Raw genomic sequence first — 9,730 nt, 5'->3', positions numbered from 1 at the left:
GTCGAGGGCTGACCCCTTTGCTGATACTGACCACCGCGAAGTCGAGGACACTGCCTCCTCATATGCCAAACTCTCCTCACTCATAACAACTACCCGGTACTGGAGATGGGGACAGAAGGGAACCCCTCGCACCGAAGTGACTAGCTGATGCACTCGGCGCAGATGAACCCTGAGCTGATGGGGCATGAGATGAACTCTAAGCTGGAAGGGCGCTGAGTGAAGGTTGGCCCTGCTGAGACCCATGATGACCACGACTGGAAGATGCCCACGATACTCTGGACGGGCCGAATGAGCAGGCCTGAAAGAATGACCTCTACCATGCTGGAATTGGCCTCTCGAATGAGCACTACTGTAACTGCCCGATCCTCGAGGCCTCTTGGCCTCCCTCTACTCTCACTCCTGACGGCGAACCGTCTCAATCTCACGAGTGATATCAACCACCTTCTCAAACGTAGCATCCAATACTCTTTCTCTCTCTAGTCATCAGAATACGGAGATGATAGTTAAGGCCATCCACAAATATCCTGATCCTCTCACGATCTGTCGGAATCATCCAAATGGCATGACGAGCCAACTCAGAAAACCTCATCTCATACTGGGTCACGGTCATACCCCCTACATCAACCACTCAAACTGCCTGCGCAGCTCCTCTCTGCGGGACTGCGGTACATACTTCTCTAAGAAGAGAGCGGAGAACTGCTGCCAAGAAAGGGGTGTTGCACCAACCGGCCTACGACTCTCAAAATCCTCCCACTAAGTAAAGGCAGCCCCCGAGAACTGAAAGGTGGTAAATGCCACACCACTAGACTCAAGAATCCTTGCTGTACGGAGCATCCGCTGGCACTTGTCAAGAAAATCCTGGGCATCCTCGCCCTCAGGACCACTAAACGACGAAGGCTAGAGCCTACCAAACCTCTCAAGATGACGATGCTCATCGTCCGGCATAGCTGGTACTACGAACTCCTGAACTGGTATAACCGGCTGAGCTAGAGGTACCCCCGGCATCTGTAGTCCCTATACTACCTGCTCAGGTGTGCGAGCAGCGAGGGTCTGATTCCCTCCCCTGGCCTGTGAAGTAGTTGTTGCTGTGGTGGCTGAAACTGCCTGAGCCAGGCCTGTGCAAACTGTCAAGATATGTGCCAAGGCCTCCTGGAGACCCGGTATCACAATGGGCACAGCTGGTGCCTTCACTGGTGCTGCTGGAGCCTGGTCCTGAGCTGGGGCAACTAAAAGATCCACAGGTGCTGCCCCTGCTGCTCTACCTCTACCACGACCACGACCGCATCCACAGCCTCTAGTAACCTTTGTAGGTGGTACTGGTGGTTGCCCGGCACATCTAGTAGCTCGAGTCATAACCATCTATAAGAGAATGGAATAAAGAGGAATTTAGTATTCGGAGCAACAAGTTCGCACGACAAGAATTTCAAGAATATGGAATTTTCGTAACAGGTTCTGCAGCCTCCCGAGGATAAGTACAGACGTCTCCGTACCGATCCACGTGACTCTACTAAACTGGCTCCAGACTCGCGAGACCTAGTAACCTAGGCTCTGATACCAACTTGTCACGACCCCAAATCCCCGGTCGTGATGGTGCCCAACACGATGCTGGGCAAGCCCGACCAATTCGTCACTCTTAATCCCTTATGCAAAATTCAGTACTAATTAATAGGATTTAATGCCAAATTAACATGGTTATAACTCTGCAGTAATAGATAAACAGTACGGAAAATCCATAAAATATCAATATAAATCCCACCAATCTGGTGTCACGAGTCTCGAGCCTCTAGTATAAGTTTAACGACCTAATACATGTCCATCTAGGGAATACTAATTAATAACAAGGATAGAAGGGAGAGATCAGGGCTGCAGACGCCATGCAGCTACCTCGATGCTCCCAGATATGCGCTGCTCAACTGAAATAATCCTCACTCAGCCTCAAATGCACCTGGATCTGCACGCAAGGTGCAGGAAGTAATGTGAGTACTCTGACCCAGTAGGTAATAAGCATAAATAATAACTGAGAATAAGAAATCACGGAAAACACAGAGTAATCTACACTGCGGCAGTTTAAAAGCAAGTAATATGAGAGTAATAAATCAATGGAAGTGAAATGTAGAAATACTACAACAAATAAGCAGTTAAGTGACAGACATATAAAGAGAAATCAACACATAGAACGGTACCCTATAGTACCTGTTGCGGCGTGCAACCCACTCCATTTATTTATGATCGACGGCGCTCACTAGGGGTGTGCAGACTCCGGGTGGGGCCCCTTGCGGCCCAAGCGCAATATCAAGTCATCTCGTGGCATCAAATTTAGGTCATCAGCCTCATGTCAATATCAGTATAACACTGCTGCAGCGCGCAGCCCGATCCCATACTATCCTCACATCTGGCCTTTGGCCGTACTCAGTCCAGAAATCATATAAGTTCCTCGGGCAATAGTAAAATAGTAGTTCTCGGCCCAAAACATCATTTAATATATCTTTTGTTTTCAAAAATTGAGTAAAAGTGGCTGAGTTGTAAGACAGTAGAAAACGGTACGACTGAGTTCAAGTAGTAAGACAAATAGTGAGGAAATAGTAAATAAACTCCCCGGAGGGTTCAAAGAATTGGCAAGAAGCCCAAATATGACAATCAGTCCAAATAATGATGATAACAAATAAGCTTTAATCAAATACGCAGTAGAAGCATCACTCGGGATGGACCAAGTCACAATCCCCAATAGTAAACAACCCGCGGTCATCATCAAGCGCGTGTCTCACCTCAATATAGCACTACGATGTGCAAATCCAGGATTTCAAACCCTCAGGACATCATTTACATTCATTACTCACCTCGAACCGGCGAAATCTCTAGCTCGCGACGCCTTTGCCCCTCAAATCGGCCTCCACGCGCGTCGAATCTAGCCAAAATCATAGCGAATACATCACAATATGCTAAGAGAACAATACCCAATCGAAAACAATCGAAAAATATCAAGAATCTCGAAATTAGCAAAATCTGAGCCCCTGGCCCACTTTTCGGAAATCAGAAAATTTAACATCAATGGATTCCTCATCTTCTCACGAGTTCATACATACCAAGAACTCTCAAATCCGAGCTCAAATGACCCATCAAATACCAATTGGGATATCAAAAACTCAAGCCCTAGTTCGTCAATTTTGGCTTAATTTCCATGAATTTCTAGGCCAATTGCACAATATAATGGAGTATTGAGGCCAAGATTCTTACCTCAAGTCAATTCCTCTTGAACCCCTCCCTCATTTCCTCCAAGAATCTCCAAAAACGGGCAGTCATGGGTGAAAATAGACCCAAAACACGAACAAGATGAATTAAACATTCTGCCTAGCTACAGTAAAACCTTCTATGCGATCGCGGCCCAATACTCTGCGATCGCATAGTATAAAAATCTGCAGCTCTAGAATTAACCCTATGCGATCGCATCCTATCCTTTGCGGTTGCATAGAACAATGACCTTAGCCTATGCGATCGCACACCTGCTCCTGCGACCGCACTGAACAAATTTCCACGAAAATCCCGGATTAACTTTACACTGTGTGACCGCATGCCTCCCTATGCGATCGCATTGGACAACCAAACAACCCCTCAAAAATGCTTCTATGCAATCGCAATGCCACTCCTGCGATCGCATAGAGCAAAACCCTGCAGCACTGATCTGCAGATTTCTGCAACATCCTAAGTCCCAAAAATCATCCGTTAGCCATCCGAAATCACCCCGAGGCCCCCGGGACCTCAACCAAAAGCACCAACACATCTTAAAACATTATTCAAACTTGTTCCAATCATCAAAACACCACAAACAACACCAAAACCATCAAATTACATCGGATTCAAGCCTAAATTTCTTAAAAACTTCCGAAATACGCATTTGATCAAAAACCCGACCAAAACACCTCCGAATGATCTGAAATTTTGAACACACATCCAAAATCACCTAACAAAGCTACTCCAACTCTCAGAATTCCATTCCGACCCCCGTATCAAAATCTCACCTACCAACCGGAATTCGCCAAAATACTAACTCCGCCAATTCAAGCCTAATTCCACTCCGGACCTCCAAAATCAATTCTGATCACCCTCCTAAGCCACATATCAACCCCCGAAGCTAACCGAATTACCGAAAATCACATCCGAGCCCTCTAACTCAATAGTCAACATCCGGTTGACTTTTCCAAGACAAGTTTTCCTTAAAGAGACTAAGTGTCTCATTTCCTATCAAAACCATTCCGATTTAACTCTAACACACCGAATACCGATAACGAAACATGAAGAAGCATAAAATGGGGGAAACGGGGCAGTAACTTATGTGACGACGGGTCGGGTCGTCACAATATGAGGCTATGATTGCAGGTTTAGAACTGGCACGGGAACTTAGCATAAATCAGATTATAATCAAGAGTGATTCACAACTCGTAGTTAATCAAATGCTGGGGACTTATATAGTCAGGGAAGCAAGGATGCATCAGTACTTGGAAAAGGTACGGGAATTGATAAAACAGTTTCAAGATTGGAAAATTAGACAAATACCCAGGGACGAAAATCTTGAAGCAGACGCCTTGGCAAATCTCGCATCTGCGGCTGAGGTGGCAAACGATGCAAATGCCTCAGTAATACATTTATTTCATTCATTTCTTGATCCTGATACGAATGAGGTAAATTTTAATAACTTAACCTAGGATTGGAGGAACGAAATTGTTGATTTTTGCGGTATGGAACCGTCCCTGATGACAAGAAAAGGCTTATGCGCTTCGGAGGCAGGCCGTTCGGTACTGCTTAAAACAAGGCAATCTATATCGTATAGTGTTTGGTGGACCCTTAGCAAGATGCCTTGGACCTTCGCAAACAGAGTATGTAATGAGAGAAATACACGAGGGTCATTGCGGGAATCACGCAGGTGGAAGATCACTAGTAAGAACCTTAATTAGGGCAGGTTATTACTGGCCTAAAATGGAAGAGGAGGCAGAAAGTTTCGTGGCCAAATGTGATAAATGCCAGAGGTACGGTAACAATATACATAGACCTGTGGAATTATTACATCCGGTCATTGCGCCATGGCCATTTATGAAATGGGGAATGGATATCGTAGGTCCATTACCGCAAGCAAAAGGACAGGTAAAAGTTTTGCTTATTCTCACTATTATTTTACTAAATGGGTAGAGGCAGGTGCATTCAAACAGGTGCGAGAAAAGGAGGTGAGAGACTTTATTTGGCGGAATATCATATGTCGATTCGGTGTACCAAAGGAGATCGTATGTGATAATGGTCCTCAGTTTATTGGAGCTCAGATCACAGAATTTTTTCAAAGCTGGCAAATTAAAAGGATTACGTCAACACCCTATCATTCGGTGGGTAATGGACAGGCAGAATCAACGAACAAAGTCATTATCAACAATTTAAAGAAACGACTAGAGGAATCAAAAGGAAACTGGCCTGAAGTGTTACCTGGAATTTTATGGGCATATCGCATAACTGCAAAAACAAGTACAGGTGAAACACCGTTCTCATTGGTTTATGGAGCTGAGGCTTTAATTCCAGTTGAGATAGGGGAACCAAGTACACGGTTCACACAGGCGACACAGGAATCTAATGATGAGGAGATGCGGGTCAACCTAAATTTACTCGAGGGGCAGAGAGAAGTTGCTTTAATAAGAATGGTAGCACAAAAGCAAGTCATAGAACGATACTACAATAGAAAAGCACGCCTCAGGTTCTTCAAAATTGGGGACTTCGTGCTTAAAGGTTTTTCAGTCTACAAAGGTAGCTAACACAGGGAAATTAAGTCCAACATGGGAAGGACCCTACAGAGTGCGTGATGTTGCAGGAAAAGGAGCATATGAACTGGAGACAATGGATGTCAAGATACTACCTTCGCATTGGAATGTTGTTCATTTAAAGATATACTATTTCTAAGGAAAATCCACGGTCAGGTATAACCATTTTAAATCTCATTTTTGAATTGTTAAAATTTTACTAACGACTTTAGATGATATCCAAAACGCTAACCCGTACTAAATGATGAGTCACGACCTGTAAGGCACAAGGAGTAACCTAAAATTCCTGGCCTAGGGTTACAATTATTCTGATAGAAATGCAAACGGGTTATGCAGTCTTCGTCTATAATCATCCCTCCGAGTCTCGTATGATTTTCCTTTTCAGGAAAAGGACCAAATGAGAGAAACTATCAAGTGCTCGAGGATTCATACTTCAACACTCAAACACTTGGGGGACTACATAATATACACGGACATGTGTATAAAGAAGGCAAAGAAGATTAAGGAAAAATCAAGCTTGAAAGAGTCAAGTGCAGAGTAAAAGTCATAAAGTCACGAGCTAAGGCCAAAGAAAAACCTTACTATAGTTAGGGTAAAGGCTATATACTAAAACAGGTTATAAGGAAAAAAACCCGTGTCTATTATTCTTCTTTTGAATCTGTTACAAGAAAAATAGTCACGAGAAAGTTATAGATGTAATTCAAATACATATAAAGTTTTATTCGGAACTAGACAAGGTTCAAAAATAAAATCTTGTCAAAGTTATTTCAGAGAAACATGTGTATTCCTATTCTTTCGCCGTATGATAATACCATTATGAAGTTGAGACGTCTTATTCATTAAGTATTGGAATATAAAAGGCCCCTCTTTTATAAAAACTCATGTTTAAATTAATCATGAGGTTAACAGAAGCATTTTTCGGAAAACAAAAATACAAATTATTCTGTAAATCCTTAAAAATAAAGGCGAGAATAAAGCAAGCAGAAGTTTAAGATAAAAAACTTCTTAATATGTAAAAAAATCTAAGACTAAGTTCGAACTTAATCATAAAACTATGAAATTGTTTAGATTACCCCATTAAAAGACTTGGAGACTGACGTTCCTAAAATCAACCCTCAAATGAAGTTAAGGGTTTGATTACAATCTTCCAAAATCAAAATCAAAATAAAATCATTTGAATGATTAAAACTTGTCACTAAGAAGTTTGTGGTATTGAGGCAGGAACGTCGATAGCAGCAGGCTCAATTTGGGCAGGTGCATCAGCAAGCGCGGCTTCAACTTGGCTTACAGCAACGGGCTCGATCGGGTTTGAAATAGTCATGATACACGTATCAGCTTCAACATTCATGAGAGCTTCAGCCACGGGAACTTCATCCATGAGAGAAGGGAAGTCCTGAGTTTGTTGAGCTTTTTCAATGGTTTCGTTGATTTTAGCTAACTCTAACTCCAGGTTAAAGTTTTCTTGGCCAGCTTCAAGTAGGGTATCACGATGGAAATTCAAAAAAGCCCAACTTGCCTCAACAGCAGATTTTTCTTCAAGGATCTCATAATCCTTTTCCCAAGCAGCAATCTCATTTTTTAACTCTTCATTTTCAGCCAAGGCGGAGCTGTGGGAAGCTTGAAGAGAGGCGTGGGAGCATTCTAAAGCACGCATCTTATCAGCAGATATTCTGAGGTCTTCTTGTGCTTGAGTCAAATTTTGCACAAGCTCCCCAGCGTAAATTTCCTTTTGATTTAAAAGAGACTTTAATTCTCTAATCTATTCACTAGCTTTAGATAGCTGCTCTGAGAAGGAGGACTCGAGACGCTCTTTGTCTTTCTCTGCTTGGTGTGAAGAAGCTTTTGTAACCGCCAATTCTGAAGTTAAAGCCCGTACTCGCTGCTCTAAGGTATTATTGCTCTCTTGCAAGCTCTTTATATCAAGCTGAGCACTCTCAAATTACCCCTTCCAATTGGTTGCTTCCAATTGAGAGTCGCGTGCTATCTTCTCCAAAGGAGCAATTCTTTTCATCAATTCTGTGCCGATAAGATTGGCCTAAAAAAAAGAAGTAAGAATCCCAAAGATGAAAATTTTTGCAAAGTAAAAATGGGAGAGAAGGAAAATACCTTCAGAGTGCCATGCACGATATCATTCATTAAAGTCAGGGAACTGTGGCTCTCCAGCTTTGCTTTTTCAATTGGGCCAATAAGAGGCTCCAGCCATACATCCGCCTGACCTGACTTTCTCAAAAGGCTGTTCTCAGCAGGAATTTCAATAGTTACCCGCCTCATAGCGACACTTCTACTTGAAGAGCCCGTTTCAGTATGATGAACTATAGGAGAGGGAATAGTCAGAGGAGGAGCCGGAGAAGAGGTAAGAGCAGTAGAAGAAGGAATGGAAATAGCTAGGGCCGGTAAAGGAGGAGTCACAGGCACGGGTAATGAAAAAGATGATAAAGGTACTTCGTCTAAAACAGGCCCGACATCTTCACGACCAAATCCACTAACGAAAAGTTGGTCGATATACTCATGAGTATCGTGGGGAGTAACGTCATCATCAGGAATTATTATTGGGGTTTCAACAGGTTCGGTAAGAGAAACCGAAACTTCAGCTTCGTCATCGGAAACGATGCGTCTCCTAACTCGTGGCCTCGTTACCAAGGAACTCTCATTTTCCTCTTCTTCAGAATTTTTCTCTTCAGAAACCTTCCTTTTCACAGAAGAGGAACCTAAGACTATTTCTCGGGCTCTCTCTAAAGAGATACGGGTTTCCGAAGGAGTACGAGTCCCCAAAGAGACACGAGAGGTTGCAACTGCTTCAGTAGTAACCCCTCGAATAGCAAATCCTGACAAAAAGAAGGATAAAAGTTAAAACAATAAAGGAGAATATAGGCACGAAAAGAACAAAATGTGAATTCTTACCATGAGTATTTACCTTCCAACCAAAGCGGTTAGAAAGTGTTTTCCAAGATCTACCATCCATTGGCGCGATCTTCAGCAATTTATCTACCCAACCACGAAAATTGGGAACATCCCCCACAACTCTCATGGTTGCTAAAAAAGGGGGGGAGGTAAAATTAGAAAAGCTGATAAACTTGAAAGAAGAAGGTACGAGAGGGATAAAAGACCTACGTGCAAAATTTCACTTCTTAGGGAAGGGAACATTATCTTCACCCACTAAACCAACAGTGGGGGCAGCAACAAATTGGGCATACCAGCCACGATCCTTGTCATCTTCAGGGCTCACCAAAACCCTCTTACTCCTGGCTACTAGTGTAAAAACACCATTACGAAAAAGCCTAGGTAAGTAAAGATGAATCAAGTGAGGGAAAGTAAAAGGAGCTTCAGCTTTAGTGGCTAAATGCCTTAAACAGGCAACAACCCTCCATATGATTGGGCCAATTTGACCCAAGCAGACATTGAAGAAACGGCAAAATTCAAGAATGACTGGGTCGATTGCTGGTCTAAACCCTAAAGTAAAAGGGTAAGTGTAAACAAAAGAGAACCCAGTTAAATAGGAAGTAATTCTCTGATTCGGATTATGGATAATAATGGGAAAATCATTACTCCAATGACAGTCCTTACGAACCACATGAGTCAAAACCTCTGTAATTTGAGTAGGGTAAGCATCGACACGATCTAATGCGGAAACCTGGTTTCTAAGAGATTCTCGGTCATGGTAAAAAGACAATTCTGAAGGGACTATCTCATCTACTAAAGGTTCGCGTAAAGGTTCAGAATGATTTTTACCCCTAGAAGAAGATTTGTGAGAAAGGGAACCTCTGGTTCTAGAGGAAGGACCAGAATCAGAAGAAGTCATAGACGAACCACCTCGAGTAGATCCTAAACTACGAAGTCTACCTCCCCTTCTATGCCTAACAGGGGCATTGGGGAAGGAGTCAGTAATGAAAACTCTCTCAGGGTTAGGGCTTGGAGAAGACATATCGAAGAAGAAT

This window comes from Nicotiana sylvestris, chromosome 7 (assembly GCF_000393655.2).
Source record: "Nicotiana sylvestris chromosome 7, ASM39365v2, whole genome shotgun sequence".
NCBI classification, from domain to species: Eukaryota; Viridiplantae; Streptophyta; class Magnoliopsida; order Solanales; family Solanaceae; genus Nicotiana; species Nicotiana sylvestris.
This window is presented reverse-complemented; position numbering follows the sequence as displayed.